This window comes from Lycorma delicatula, chromosome 9 (genome assembly GCF_047948215.1).
Source record: "Lycorma delicatula isolate Av1 chromosome 9, ASM4794821v1, whole genome shotgun sequence".
NCBI lineage: Eukaryota > Metazoa > Arthropoda > Insecta > Hemiptera > Fulgoridae > Lycorma > Lycorma delicatula.
The window spans coordinates 122,029,870-122,047,104 of NC_134463.1; the positions used below are offsets into that span (position 1 = coordinate 122,029,870).

The window sequence follows — 17,235 nt, forward strand, 5'->3', positions numbered from 1 at the left end:
AATTTACATTTTTAATGAGCTAATAACAACAAACTTACTACCTAAAACTAGTACCTACTATTTTAAATAATCTAAATATACTTTTGTCATTTCCAATATATAGGCGGCGGGAAGTTAATAATACGTGGGCATTTTAACGGGATCAAATAGTAATAGACCGGAATTTAGGGGCTCCGCACTTACACATTACATTGTCATGTTATGATTCTGCACTTCCTAATTGTTTTTGGCAGTCGTTTTTTTTTTATTTTTAACTTCTTGAAAGCAGTAATGCTGTAAGATAAGTAATTGAAAAACAAATCGATGCTTATTTCGGAAGTCACGTTGTTTTAAAGCCGTTTAAAGCTTTCATAAATCAATGCAACGTTTTGTTCTGAATTTATACTACTACAATCGATATCTTACATTATTTCATGTATCGAAATGCTACAACCCAACAATACATCTGGTGATAGCAGAGTAAAAATGTTCCGTTAAGTTTTGTTGAAGTAGTTTGAAAATTTGATTGATGATAGATCACATTGTATAATTAACTATGTTGTAATAAATGCCGCAAAACACAATGTGTGAAAAAGAAAACGATTTAAAACTTCAGGTAATTTTTGTTACATTCTGATTGCTGATTATTTTACCATACCGTTAACGTTAGGTTATATGTATTTTTTTTATGAAATTATTTATACAGAGTTAATTAAATTATTGGTTTGTAAAGCTGATATTTTAACGTTTTTAACCGCTATCCTCTTCCAACCTCTTAACTTTGTTTCCGTTATTGCCCACGTAGGTTATTTTGATTTATTAAATTGACCAACAATGTAACGTGATACTCGATAAATTGCTGACAGGTTTGATTAGTTTAAATAAAAAAACTCTCGGAAGTATAGAGAGAAAATAAAACTATATGTTAACAAATATAGTTAGTTGAAAACTTCACAAAATATTACATTGAAACTAATTAAACCCGTACTTATGTGTTAAACGGGGATTCATTCGATTTGCGCCGTCTTTAGTTTACTTTTGCTATTATAAGTTGTACTAATTTTAATATATAACGTTAATTAGACGAGGTTAGGAACGAAGCAAATGTAGGTTTTGTTAGGTTAGATTAACATAATCAACATAGCCTACTCCCCCTCCGTTCGCTAACTTTGTATAATGAACGTCAAATGTGCCAATACAACTTATTAATACCAAGACTTATTTTTAAATTAAATACAATAAATAAGATACAAAATAACAACAGAAAAACAATGCAAATTGAGTGGCTCCTGTTTACACATAAGTACCAATGAATTGTTACTTATTACTTAAAGTTTGCTTGATAGCAAACTTCTTCTTGTACCACATTTATGCTTCATTTTGTTATTTGCTTATCCCTGCATTCTTTCAACTATGTATGTGCTCTTGACAGAGGATTGATGAAATTTTGAGAGTGATTGACTGTAAGATCATAATGCTTGTTTTAAGTTAAGAGTACACTTATCATACATTATTATGGATCCTGGAGCTGTATGTTCCACAATTATTGGCATGTCGGCTCTTCTGTTGTTCACAGTAAATAGAAAACACCTGTTTTGTTTCCTGGCAAATTCCTCCAAAATCTCGTTTCTCTTTGATTAGTCTTCTTTCACTGGACATCCTTTTTCAAACAGTGACTTATTATTAAATAATGGTTCCAGTCAATGCTATTATGATTTATTTGTAGTTCTCATTAACAGAAAGATATGGTTGTAATTTCATAACTGCTTGAATATATGAAAAAAATTATTTTATTCATACCTAGTTTAATCCTTGAAAACATGTATTTGGGCGCAGCGGCACTTCAACACAACAATCTCATTTTTTTTACATCACCAGCTTTTTGTGGTCTTCTGAAATGTTCAATCCCATTTTTTAGTTATTTGCACATAATTTATTTTTCAGTAAAATATTCACATTTTGCAATAACCGAACACCCCATGTCATTTTTCACTTATAAGCTCATATGGTTAAAATAAAATTGTGGAAGGTAACTGCATATTGAAGAAGGTCAATGATAAGAATGATGATAGGAAAGTGCAGTGCAGCAGGTAAGATAAGAAACAAACAAACTCTGTTGAACTACTATTCATCCCTATCACTCCATTCTAGTTATTAGGTCATTGTTTTTATAATATTGTGATAGTGTGGGGAGAATAAAGGAAGTGGATAAAGAATAGTGTGGGGAGGAGGAGAAAAATTGAAAAAAAACCCTTATTTATTTTTTACTGTTTATTGTATTAGTTGTTTTAGTGAGTGATCATTAATAATATATTGATTTTGAATAAGTTAATTAATAAGGGCATTGATGAAAAACTCTCTTGTTTTGAAAATCACCAGTAGTGTTTTTTAGTCTGGATAATGTAACAATTCTTTGTTAATTTAATTTTTATTTTTTCCATATTTGTATAAAATAACCTTATTCACTGGTTATGCTGAATATCAAAGTTTAATAATTTTTATTACTCGTGAAAGTGATTTAACTGTTTTGGGATTGAGATAAGAATAAATTTTCAGAAAATATTAATGTTTTGTTTTCATTTTTTAAATTATGACATTGTAAATTAACTTATCTTCGAACATTGATCAACACATGTAAAAAATTAATTCATGCACAAGTTAAACACAGTTTCCTTATTGTGACAACAAAACATGTAGCAAGTAAGATATTTCCTACGAAGGAAATATCAGTAATTTTTTTAAAATTACATATTGCATATATGATTGCAAGTTCCTAAGAATGTTAATAGAATATTGCTAAAGAGTATAGGAAGTAAAATCGATGACAGCAAAATCTAAGGAAAGTAGAAAGGAGTTATAATGTAGTAAAATGAAGATAGGATCTTAAAAATCATGTTGTGATGTTTTATTTCTGTTGTGGACTTACACAGATGTGAGACTTATGTAGTAAAAAAAGAAGAAAGAAAGGATTGGACCAGTTGTTATGGGAGTAGAGGAGATTGGTATAAAGTTGAAATTTGAAGTAATGAAGAGAGTATTTTTCAGACTGCCCTAACTGATCCTAAACAATTTATAAGAAAATGGTCATAATGTTCACTTTAAGTGAACTGCCCTCAATATAATTTTTATGAAACATTCCAAAAAATAATTGTAATTGAATTATTAAAGAAACAAGGAAAATTTTGTAAGTATGGTACAACACAAAGAGCAATACTAAGTTGCAAAGGGGCCTCGCAAACAATTAAATCAAATTATTAACCAGAAAATATAACTTCTAAATACTGGTAAATTGAACTGACAATCAGTTTCAAAAGAAAAATGTGTAAAACAATAGTATTTCATATAATATATACAGACACACACATACATATATACAGTGAATGACCATTCAAGGTTTGGTTAAATAGTGGTAATTTTGAGGAGGAATCGTAAAATTATATACAGTATTGTGTTAGTAAACTTGTAATAGACATGGGGTTTTATACTGCAAAAATTAAGGATTATTTAAGGAAGCTAGCTTCTATGGAATATGCCTAATGTGGTGTTGAATGTATTGTTCAATAAAATGCAGTATGTAAATGTAAAATAATGTTTAATACACAGTATAATATCTACTTAATTAAATAATTTACATTTAACATGTTTAAAGTAATTTTAATTATTGGCTACAAATAAAAAAATTTATTTATTTTTTAAAAATAATTGTTAATTTTGATTTGTTTCTCTGCTAGTCTTTTCTTTTTGATAGATTTTCAATTCGATTTTCAGCCTTTCCAAATAAATCTATTTGTATAGTATTGTTTAATTCAGATACCATTTTTTTAAATGGCACATAACGTGTAGACTTTGCCCTAATGAAAACGTCGGAATGCCATCTTCTTCCACATCATTATTTTCATTTGGGTTTTCGAGCTCAACAATTTCATTTGCTATTGCAAACAAATTTTCTTCCTAGTTATCATCGTGTTCTGAGGTTATATTTAGTCCCCCATCCTTTGAGTCGCAGTACTCCCGCTGTTTCTTCAGCACACTCGTCCATTAATGCTTCAATTGTGATACTTAAAGGCAGGTCAGTGCAATTTTTGAAACAGTCAGTGATTGTTGATACTCTTACCAAATCTCATGATGACTTTATCCAGTTTACTACATCAAATACAGTACTACATTTAGTTAGATGTTCAGACTCTTCCATTCTTGCAGTCAGTGCTGAGAGAATACAGTGATGATGAAAGAGCTTGAATGATAGAATAATTGCTTGAGCCTTTAGAGGCTCTGTTTCATGTACAATATTATTGCACAAAATACTTGTGTGACATCAAGATTGAACAATATTGACATCACACACTCTCATTCTTAAATGAGCTTCTGAGCTTCTAAAATGATATTGCTTAATTTTTTATGATTTGTGCAATCTAAAAATGATAAAATTTTTTGAAAATCACCCAATTTATTGCATGTAATGCACAATATTTTTAAAATTTCTGTTGCCCAGTTGCGCAATAATTCAAGTAGATCGCCAGTGTTTGTAGATTGTAAACAAAATTGTTTTTTTTTCTGATTTTCTATAAACATAATATGTGGCCTTTTTATTGTTTCTGTTCAGTTCGATTTTATTTTACAAGTGTCTAAATTTATTTACTCAAAAATTTAAACTAAAAAGATTTCTTATTGAAATTTATACATATTTATCATGATATGCCTGTTCTTTGGGACCAAAATAATCCAAATTATAGTGACAGAAATGCAAAATGATCTACTTTTAAAAATGATTAGACTTCTATAGAAGTAATCCAGATGTTACCTGACTGGATGTAGTTATAAAAAAAATTTACGTGTTAATTTTTGGAAAGAATTGCTGAAAGTAAAGCAGTCTGTAACAACTGGGTCTGGGACTGACAACATTTATGAACCTCACCTGTTTGGTATTTTAATGAAATTAAGTTTATTGTGGACCAAGAAACTCCACAGCCTGTCAACCTTGGAGGTAGAAGAATCTGAAGAAATGATTAATGTAAGTAACTTATTAAGTATTAAACAAATTATATTATTATTAATATAAATCTGTTTTACTGAAAATATTACATAATTTCTTATTAAAAACCGTTGTAAATTTTTCAATCTGGTACTAAAGAATTATTTTGTAAAAAGTTACAAATGTGCAATGCTGAGCTGAATAATTTTTCAGTACAACTTTGACACACAAAAATAAATGAAAATATTACAACACAGTATAATTATTAATGACATTACTATTTGAAACACTATAATACACTTATGTAGAATAAATAAGCAACAAATGTTACAACAGGTACTCTTCCTTCATTGTTAAAGTATTTACAGAGTTGGTCTCTTATTTCAATGGCAGAATTAAAATTTCTGCCGTGTTTGTGAACTTGGAGAGGTGGAATCTGAGGATCCGCTTGTAATTCATTAGACATTATCAGATGACTACTTTCAGTATAAAATTATGTAAATAAATGTATGCTAAGGTATTCATTACTATTGCTGTAAGGTAAGGTAAGGCGAGGCTGTAAGGTATAACACTATTGGTATTTTCTGTGGACTGAGGTTTATAGTTGTTTTAAACACTCTAAAGCATTGTGTTAAAAGATACTGAATGCATTCTAAACAATCTTTTGGGCTGTAATCAAGCTGTAATTGAATACTTATATTTCCTTGTTAAAATTCTGTCTAGAATAAGGTTTCATTTGCTATGCAAAAGAATGTTATGACTTAAGTATCTTAAACTGGGTTAGTTTTGGCAGATATAATTGTTTATTTACCAGACAAGTATATAACTCAATGCCATTGATAACCCCTTCATCCGATACTCTGCCATAACAACTTATATCAGCCATAAAATATTCATAATCTGGTCTTGCAATCGCTATTAGAGCGATACTATGAAACCCTGTATAATTAAAATAATGTGAACAAGTTTCTGGTCATACTTTGACTCCAATATGTTTCCCATCAGTAGCACCCATACAGTGTGAAAATTGCCACTTGTTTTCAAACTTTGATGCATCTTCCATTTATTCCTCTTCAGTCCTGGGGAACTGCAACAAAAATGCATTTTTTCAGAAAAAAGGTTTTTGATTGCTGAAATGAAAATACATAGTGCTTTAACTACTATATTAGTAAACTGTTAAAAAGTGAATACTTTTTTAATCTTTAATCCAAAACAGACTACTTCATAATTAATGTAAATTTTTATGAAATTTAATGATTTCGCATTCCTGTCTAATTTTTAGTCATTTTCCTTTCCAGGATTCTCTTGACTCTGATAAAGCTGAAGAAGGGCATGAACAGTCTTCAACTTCCTGTACTCCAGTCCTGCCATTTGCTTGTTCTACATCACCAAAAAAGAAAAAAAAATGAGAACTGAAGTTGTGCAGTGTGAGAAGACTAAATCAATTCAAAGCCTTCAAAAAGAAGAGGACGAGAGTATTATTTTAGCCTGGTCGTATGCAATAAAGTTGTCTACAATGACAACATTACAGCGCTTACTGGCTGATAAACTAACTGATAAGTGAAATTTTGATGAAGGACCAGTTAGATAACTTAACAAGAGAGACATATCTTTACACAAGAAAACCTCCCGAACAATGTTCATTCTTCTGTTAGTAATTATTCTGCAAATGAAAATGTTCAATTATATTAAACCAACTTTCAAAAACTGGAACTTAATAATTTTCTTGGTTTGTAAATAGGCGGATTATTTTTTATTTCTAAAATTCTATATTGTTAATTAACATTAAAATCTGTTATAAAATGTAAACATATAAAATTTGTTTTGCCACCAAGAAAGTTTTTTCAATTTTCCATATTGATACTATACTGTTTAAAAAAATCAGTTTTAAAATTACAAATTTGTTATAAGCTACAGAAACATCATTAAATTACATGTTCCTGTACTGGCAGTAGTAATAGACGGCACCAGTACTTTTGTGTATTTAATAATTTTATCAGTAATTAAAACTAAATAATAGTATTAATTAATAATAATAATTGTAATAACTGAATAATTAGTATTATTGTAATAATTTATTTAATATATTAGTAGTAATATAATTTTAATAGTAATAATTCTGAACCTACCTTTAAATATTTCTTCAATGATTTTATTATTGCTTCGCATATATCCTGAACAGTTACTGAAAATACACTGGTGGGGAATTCTCATAGAAAACCAAAGTTCTTTAAAATATCTGCCTGTACCTAGAAAGTTTAGAGTAACAGTCAGTCGCATTCTTGCACTAACTGATTTTCTCATTACATTATCTTCTTAATGATAGGTCCAACAATTCTGAGAAGTTCTTCAAAAATTTTGTTGTTCTCCAGTAGTACTTGTAATCATAATCATCAACATTTTCTTTAAAATTTGCTTATCACTATTTGTACTTTGGTTAAAATATTCTCTGCATCACAACTTTCTTTTGTTTTTTGGTTTCCAGCCATTTGTAGTAAGCAACATATGAACAAAGTAGCTAAACGTTTCTTTGTATCCATATTTCAGGAGTTCTGTACTAAAAGACTATTACAGGTTGTACAATAAAACAATTTGAGCAAGTTATGCAGCCTTTTAAAACTGCTTGGACAGAAATATTACGTAAATATTTCATTTTCAAAATATTGTACAATCTAGGTTGCTTAGTAATACTGCATGTGTAGCAGAGGCTTAAGGGTTGTAGCTTGCTCTAAGTTTTAGCAGGTAAAAACACAAATTTTACATGCAATAATCTGGAGTTAGGTGTGTGACATATTACATTATGTAAAATCATAATGGATCTTTTATTTTCATGCTTCATTTTCTCATTGAATTTATTTTCTTGGAAAATTAGGATATCATCCATGATTTTTTATTTGCATATCAGTGCTTATCTATTGTTAACATGTTTGTCTTTGAAGAACACCTTGGTCTAAGGACCATGTTAATTACAAGTGGTCTTTCTTTTTCGACAACAGTGTTCAAGCAAAACATTACCGTTATACGATCTGTACTTAGGTTCCCACCAATGCACGTTGAACCTTTAACTCCTAAGGTTTTATCAGGTATAGCATGAAAAAAGAGACCGGTTTTGTCCAGATTAAAAACATTGTGTAAATGGTTATTTTTGATTATGCCTGTTCTATTCTTAACAACCAATCAATTGTTAACATAATTTTCACTTACTCAGGCACTTTCTCCACTTACCACAAGAAAGACAATATTGTTTCAAGTGCAGAACTTATGAAGCCAATTAAAAAAAGCTTTAAATTGCTCATTATTTAAAGATTTCACAAATAACAAAGCTTTTTCTTATATCACTGGCCCGCTGATCGGTAATCCTCTACTATGAGCTTCATTAAACCTTTCAAAAGTAAGCTTATTAATTTGTTCAAATTCTTGTGAACACTCTTTTTGAGACTTTATTTCTGTTCTTAAACCACTCTTTAATGTGCTCTTGATTTTTTTTTTAATTTGTTGAATCTTCAGTTTTTCCTCATTTGTATTTACTGACTAAACACCATTGGGAAAGGCCTTTTCACTGTCTTTATCACATTAATTCACACCTCCAGTGTTAAAAAAAGTTAAAACCCTTTTGTGTTTTTCATTTGTACAGGTCGCACGGCGTAATTTGACAATTGCAGCCTATCATGCAAGGGACAGTACATTGTAAATTCTACTAATATTGTCTCACATCATCGCAAGTGCGACATATATCATTGTTATAAATACAAATTAAACTAAACCACAAACATATTTATGTTATTAATTATAAACCATGATACACTGAAACTGTAAGAGATAATTTAGTGAAAGAAAATCAAAATAGATTAATTAAAATGTAATTCTAATTTGTAATAACTCTAGAGAACTTTATGAAATATAAAAAATCCATGGAAAACAAAAACTTAGATTACTGTAAAATGTTAAGTAACAGCAAATTGTGTTATTTAATTTTTTAATTAAAACCTAATTTAGATACCCACATAGGTTAAATATTTCATTAACATTTGTATTCAAACTTTATGAATCCATTTCTTCCAACTCCAGATAGTATCAATGATAGAACCTCATCTTCAGTACCTCTCACTGTCATAAGTAGAAGATTCAGCAGAAAGTTGATGATTAGTTTGTCAACTTCAATATCCATGGCACATTCTTTACATCAGAAGTAGTTTTCAATTTCAATAACTTTGTCGCAACATTTTAACTACATACTAGCTTCAATAGAAGAAACTTTTTATTCACTGAGGGCAATAATATCTGCTGCTTTAAAGTTGAAGTTTCGAACTGGCACCCACTCTTATTATTTCTCAGATTAGTTCTATTAGATTTAAATCCAGGTTGTACAGGGGGGGGGGGCGAGCCTAAGACCCATATGGACCCTCTGCATTTAAAATGCTATCAAGAGAATAAGTTACAACTGGATTTGATGCTTGTATTAACTGAAGTAACTCTTTTAATCATTGGTTTAACAAAGGAAATATTCATCTCTTTAGCCACTCCTGCACTTTTGCTTTAAGAGTTCTCATATTTGGAATTTTTCCCAATTTGCAACAATGTTACGGTATGTTAGTGAGAACTACAGAATTTGGTTTCAATTTTCCTAAAAGTTTTTTGGAAACCCATTGTTGAAAGTTCCTATCGCTCATACTATTGTGGTAGTGGCCTGTTTTTGGCTAACTGTGTATGTCAGTAAGGCATTAGGAACAAACCCATCTTTTCCTCCTGCGTGAATTATGATAACCTTTTAAAGCCTTTGGAAACTGGTGGATGAAGCCCTCACTGCTGTCATTTTCCCACAATTTAGCAGATGAATGTGAAGCTAAAATGTAACTTTCATCTCAATGTGTGATTGGTCTATTTTCTTCTCAAAATTTCTTAATGGCTTTCAAATAAAAATTCTCTTCATAGCAGTATCTGGTTTCTTTGTCAACAATATTCAGTTATTTGTTGTTTTAGTAAAAGGGTAGTAATAACTACCGGGCGATGATAATGCCCAGGCGTTTTTCACCCACAAAAAAAAAAAAAAAAAAGATTGTAAATTGTGTAATATAAACCTTAAATTTGTTTCTCCTTCTTGCCAACAGAGATCATTTTGAAGCTTATTTTTTATTCTTTTGATAGTATGTACTGTTTTATCTGTCAAGTAAAAATTTTGATTTCTTCTGAAGCTTGAGTAATCAATTGTCAATCATTCTATGAGGTTTTTGTCTCATGCGATTTTTATGTGGTGTACAGAAACTTGACTCACCATTTTCATTTGAAAACATGCTTTCAGCTTCCCTTTTTAAATATGTTCACACTAACAGATGCACTAGTAGCTTTACTAACATGAAACTGAACCTGTTGCTAGGGAATAAGAAAACTGTCGTCTGATTTCTTAGATTTGTTGAGCTTAGCTTCTTTTTCTTCCATAAAATTTAACATGTTATTTATGATTTCTTTGCTCTGTCCATACAGTTTTTTATTTTTTAATTTGCTTTTAGTTACAGGATTCATTGTTAACAAAAAAAAGTCACTAAAATAAATTATTTTGTTTCTTGTGAATGCACTAACACTATTATGCCCTATAACAAAAAGAAACTGCAATCCGTTTTTAAAACCTACACATATACTTTACGAACAGAAAAAAATTATAATTCTTTAAAAAATTTTACTTAATAGATTTAAATTAAAAGCACACAAATAAATTTATTAAACTTGCCTTGTTACAGTTCAGAAGATTGTGATCATACTGTCATGTAAGAAGATACTAAATATGTAACATATTCATAAAGTAAGGGTCATCGGCTTGAATTTAAGTACAGCAGCAGGTCTGAACACAGTTTCATGCATTCAGGGCCATCTATTGGTTATTTATGAAGCCACTGCAGTTGTTCTGATGCAATAATCATTTCCCTGCCAGTGAATGCAGATCGCAAGTCCGCGACAGTTGTTTCTACCGCAGTTATGAAGTGCGTGCTGTAATTCGATTTTTGTATGCAAAAGGATCTGAAACTGCTGAAATTCATCAGAAGTTGTGTCTAGTATATAGACCTACAGTAACGAGTGAAAGAAAGATTAGCCAATGGTGTCGAGACTTTAAAAATGGTTACATAAATGTGCATGACAAAGAGCGGAGTTGCAGGCCCAGTATTCAGACTGATGAAATCGTTAAATAACTGAACCAAAAACTGCGATGACATCACAATTCACAAAAATGAATTTCCACGTGTTGGATGCTCCTCTATCTATATGACTATCACAGAAAAGCTTGGATATCACAAATTATGTGCAAGTTACTGAAAATGCTCACCGACCAACACAAAGAGCAAAGAATGTACAGTGGATGAGCATTTTTGGACCGCTATTGACAAGATGGAGATGATTTGTTTTCCCACATTGTTATGAGTGATGAGACGTGGATATCGTACAACAATGCAGAATCGAAACAACAGTCAATGCAGTGGTGCCATTCAAGTTCCCCAAAATCGAAAAAGTTTAAGTAATCTCCATATTCAAGTCGAAAAATGTTGGCTACTATTTTTTGGAATGAAAAAGGCATTATTTTGGTTGCAGCAGACATTACAACTGACATGTAGTGCAAAACACTTACCAAACTGAGATGTGTGATCCAAAATCAACAATGCTGGAGTTGTCTGGTGTAATCCTCCTTCATGACATGTGTCCTCATACCGCGCTGCCTTAACCAAAAAGAAGATTCAAGATTCGTTGGGAATTTTTTAACCATCCTTAATATAGTCTCAACCTTGCACCTAGCAAACGACTAGTTCCTCTTCTTGCATTTAAAAAAGTGCCTTAGTGGTCAATGGTTTGAAAACACAAGGAGCTCAAGACTGCCGTTATCAATTGGTTTAATTCCCAGGTGGCAAACTTCTATGCAGAGGGGCTAAAGAAACTAGTGCAGCGTTACAAAAAGGTGCTTAGAATAGAATGGTGATTATGTGGGAAGTGAAGTAGATATGTAGTATACTAAAACTAAGTAAAACCTTTTCTCATAAGTTAATTTTTTTTTGATGATCAAATGACCCTTACTTCATGAATATGCCTCGTACTTATTAATTGTTATATGATATAAATCCAAGCACCTACACGTCTACTGTAATATGTGCTGTATAACATTAATCATACTTTAAACATAATTTAAAATGCAAATGTAGATACAGTAATTAGACAATGATGTCATTGTAAATATGATTTTATAATATTATTTATGTAAGAATAATTTATGTATAATGCATGCGTAAAGCTCTTCAGCCTCCTGTGCAGTCCATTCCCCATCACAGCACCAATCTTCAACTTACAGTGCAGACCCAATAAACAAGTTTCATTGAAGAGAAGTGAAGGAACATGCGCAACATTTTGTTTTCATGATTCATTGCCTTATTGCAGTAGGCAACAGTCTGCCGACTTAATTCAATAAATTGCATGTGTGTTTACAATAATTGCTAATGTACAGTACACATGTACAGTCACTACTATGTAACGGTGAACTTGGAGTGATTACAATTACCACCCAACATAAAAACATGTTCCTCACTCTTAGTAATCCCCCTTACCAAATAATTGTTGTATTTATAACAAATGAATGCAACAATTTTGAAATGGAATAATCAGCTAATTCTGTATTGTACATTGTAAAATGTACTAGTGGATGACAGAATATTATCTATTGCTAATTACATGGTAAATATTTTGATAGATGATTATTACTGTAAATTTAATTAATTACTGGAAAATGGATTATCCAATTAATTCCTCAGCTAGAACTCTTTCCTCTCTCTCATAACCTATTTTCAGGGTAATTGTCACTATTATCACTGTCACTACATAAAGAGACAATGAAAGATTCTGTCAGAGAATCTGTTAACAATACTTGGCTCAATATTCATCTTCAATTTTTTTAACCTTTTCAATGTTCCAATGTTTAACCTTTTTAAGGTTCCCAGTGTTGAGGCTTGCAACATGTTTTACCTCTGATCATACCATCTCAATTAGATTTAAATCAGGATGGTAAGGTGGAAGCCACAGAACTTGATGCCCACTTCTCTCCAACAGTTCGTCAAATAGGTATCATTTTCTGTTAACATTATTAATTAGTACACACAATTGTGGTTAAAGCATTTGAGATGAAACTGGAATATGATGTTTCTGAAGCCAAACAGTCATGTTTTATTTCTTGCTTGATGACACCGGAAGTTTTTCAGACAGGTATTTATTTACAGAGCATTGTCAATAATTACTACAGACTCAAGAGGAAAGTTAGAAACTAATTCTTCTTCAGCCCGTTTCAAATATTTTTTAGTATTTATGCTATCATGGTAATTACCACTTTTTGATTTGGCTGTCCAAATTAACATTACATTTGGAATCAAGTTCATTTCACCTCTGGCGTGAATTATAATTAAGCTTTCACCTTTATTTATTGGTAAATGAAGTCCTGCACTGCTGTCGTCAACCCATAATTTTGTCGTTGAATGAGATGATAAAAATTAGGATTCATCTAAGTATACGATCTCCCAGTCACATTTTCTAAAATCACTGCCTGCAAATTAGAAAAAACCTTTTCTGCCTAATATAATTTTTTCTAACTATAATTTTCCTTTTATTTTCTGTTTTGCACCATTTAAAACCTAATTCCTTCAGAATTATTCTTAAGCTATTTTCATTGCCATTAAAATTAAAATTTAATTTTAATTTTCAGTTTGTTACAGAGATTGTTAAATAAATGCTTTATATAAATGCTTCAAATTTTTTAATTTTCATGCAATCATACACGTATGCATAATTTTACATACCTGTCTTTGAAGCTTTTTACATTTTACAACAGTCTTAAATTCAGCCATAATTGTTTGCATGTTAAACTACATTAAAAAGTTTGAACCATAAACCATGATAAAAAGTTTTTACAAATTATCGTATCTTATAATCGACCATGTAACAAAATACACTACACATGTCAAAAGAACCGTACCCAGAGGCTGTACTACAGAACTGAGCTTTATGTACAAGGAAAAGCAAAAGAGAAAGAAAAATAAAAAAAAATAATTGTTTTGTATTTGAAACACAATATCACTTGCTTAAATACTGTAAACACAAAAATACATTGCTTCATGAAAAACTGTTGCATCATGTTTATGATACTAAGAGGTGACTAATCATAGTGTGCCAATGTTTCAGAGATCAATATTATGACAGTGATGAGTGGACTGATCATCCAAGCTTGCCGTTACGTGGCAGCTACTGTACTAGCTTTAATTTGATGTAGCTTATTATCAGCAGTATCCAACCACTCATTCTGCCAAGCCTTCTCTAAACATTTCAGAAAGTTTGTATGATCAGGATGAAAAATATAATGAGGACAGCTGACAGTGGCTGAATAGAAAAACTTAATCAGAACAAACCAGAATAGTTAAGCCGTCTCTCTGGGTTACATCATTAGCAAAGAGTAATGTTGATTAAATAGTTCTAAAAAAATAACAGAAAGTGTAATGAAGAGAAAATAAAATTACATGAAATGTAAAAGGAAGTGAAAGCCATCAGAAAGTCATTTTAGCTGGATCTAGAATGGCAATTGATATGGTGCAAGAGAATCTATTTCAGGACAGATAAACTGTATTTTGAACTAATAAAATGAGTTTAATGTAAAGTTTTACTTATGTTGTAGTGTATGTTCTTCTTAAGTGATGTTTTTCAACTATTATAGCCTGCAGTTTTTTTTAACGTTATGTGATTGTGTTGTATTATATTATGTGTCGTATTATATTATATTTAATTATATGAATCTTAAAAATATTATTTCAGTATATCCAATAATGTATACATTATTATTTTTTATGTATGTAATTATTTGTTATTAGCTGTCCTTTGGACCACCTCCTGTGTGTCCTGATGCTTTGAAGCAGTTGGAACAGTATTTATTGGATATAGAACAACTTCCTACGTACAACTATGAGAAATCTCATAAATTTTGGTCAAGAGAACCGCAGCTATCAACACTTTTAAATTTTTCTCCTTCGTTGTTTGCTACAACCTTAAAAGTAAATATCTCATTTATATTATTATTTTATCTCCTTAACTCATTCTGATATGTAGTCACTGGTACTGAACTGTTACCTCCTAGTCATTTTGGCTAGTTTTTTCATATTAATATTAAAATAAAATTAATATAATATTTGACTTGAAATATGATCGAAGGTCATAACTGAAATCTACTTATGTAAATAAATAAAATAAAATTGTATAAAATATAAAAATAGATATTAAAAATCTTGTGTGTGTATATATATATATATATATATATATATATATATATGTATATATATATATATATATATATATAAATGAATGTTTGTTTGCTTGCAATGAAACTTTAGTGAGTAGTTGTGTGCACGCCCACAAAGGTTTCTGAATTAGTTTGGACCCGCTAGACAGCGCTGGGGTCGAGATGTTTTGAAAAATTGCATTTATGGTTCGATTTGGCTCATATTTAGAATATATATTAGTTACATGAAAATAAATATTTTTGTGAAAAATGGAAAAAGGGAAGATGTGAAAAAGAGTGAGGTTAAATTTTGTGAAGTTCCATAATGTTCACTCCTTTAATGTTTTCTCAAACTTTTATTTGAATTCATTTAATCTATGTATATACTCAAAACTAGCAATGGTGAAGCATTGCCAGGTCAGCTAGTATTAATAATATTAATAAAATGTTGAATACTCAAAGTGCTGTCAAGAAATCTTTTCATCGTAAAATTATTACACTTAATACGTGAAATACACATTCATCTAATACACACTATGTATTAAAAATATATTTGGTTAAAATTTATCTTCATGATAAATTTATATACCAGTGATAGTGATAAGAAATGTGGTTAATGACCGTACTAATTGGCACTTTACCTAATATATGTTTAACTCAATATGTTGCACTTCAGAATAAGACTATGATGTGAGAACTTCTTGAAATCGTTCTTGCTTCTTACTCTGTATCTGGTGATTAATATTTTTAAATGCAATATATATAAAATTGGAAACATGTCAATGTACCATCTGAACAATTACATTTTCTTAAAGTAAAAATTAGATTTTCTATCTTTAACCTTCTCTGGTCTTAGCTGAAAAGATAGGAAATTCCATGTTTACTTTTGGTTAATGGATTTAATATTTCTTCTATATTACAAAATTATTAATTATAACATTATGTAATGTGCTACATGAATATTTGTTGTTGTTTTAATATAGCATAATTTTACGTGTGAATTGTGAATCTGAATCATTGAGACCAGTATAAGTAATGGTTGAAAAAAAAAATCATAAATAATTTTTATGTGTTTTCTACACAATGACACTACCTGTTTACAATTTTCACTTTTCATCACCATCCCAACTGTAATCAATATAGAAAGGTTTTATTAAATCTGTGAGAATAGTAATTGTTAATTAACAACAGTTTGTTGTATTACATTAACTCTGAAGCTTTATTATACTAGGTGTCCCAAAAGTCGCTTGACCAAGAAATCTATTCGTAAAAGATTTGCTGAGTTGGATATTGCTCATGGTAATGTGCATTGTATTTTTAAAGCATTTAAACTAAAAGCTTATCATTCACTACTGCATCAAAGTTTTACAGAAGATGGCTTTAACAGGCGTCTTGAGTTTTATTAATGGTTTGTAATACGCTGTAAGGCATAGCCTAACATTCAAAATCACATTTTGTGGACGAATGAAACTTTCTTTAAACTATATATCAATCGTCATAATTGTGTGTACTGGATTGACACAAGGTACTTGAGGTACTAAATATTCCAGGCATCAATGTATGGGCTGGTGTATGGAGTGATGAAATTGTTGGTTCGTACGTTTTCAGTGGCACTGTAAGTGGCGATTCTTACCTTGAAATGTTACAAGAAGTAGTTTTACCTTAGCTACAAAATAATCCTTTGTTTGAAAATATAATTTAATTTTTAAAATCTTTAAAATCATCACATATTTACAAATTTTTTGTGAATATTTGATAAGTTATTTTCTCAAATCGGTAATAATTTTAGTTTTCAGTAGTAATTTTCTCAAATCAGTTTTCAATTTTTTTAATAGTTATATATATTTATTTATAAGTTTACCATAGATTACATTTCTAATCTTATAATCTGGTCTCCTTGTTTTGTATATAAATGAGAAAGAATAGTTACATTATTCTCAATATGTTATATGAACATAGAAGAAAATGTTCTCTTAACTATCACTATTGCTGTTAAATT

At 30.2% G+C, this 17,235-nt stretch overlaps 1 long non-coding RNA gene across 1 annotated transcript; it reads left to right on the forward strand.

Moving 5' to 3' along the window:
- Positions 1-240: 240 nt before the first annotated feature.
- On the forward strand, positions 241-7,053 carry LOC142330286 (uncharacterized). The gene is made up of 2 exons (XR_012757749.1): positions 241-595; positions 6,250-7,053. It is a non-coding gene; the product is annotated as an uncharacterized LOC142330286 (long non-coding RNA).
- The last annotated feature ends 10,182 nt before the right edge of the window (positions 7,054-17,235 follow it).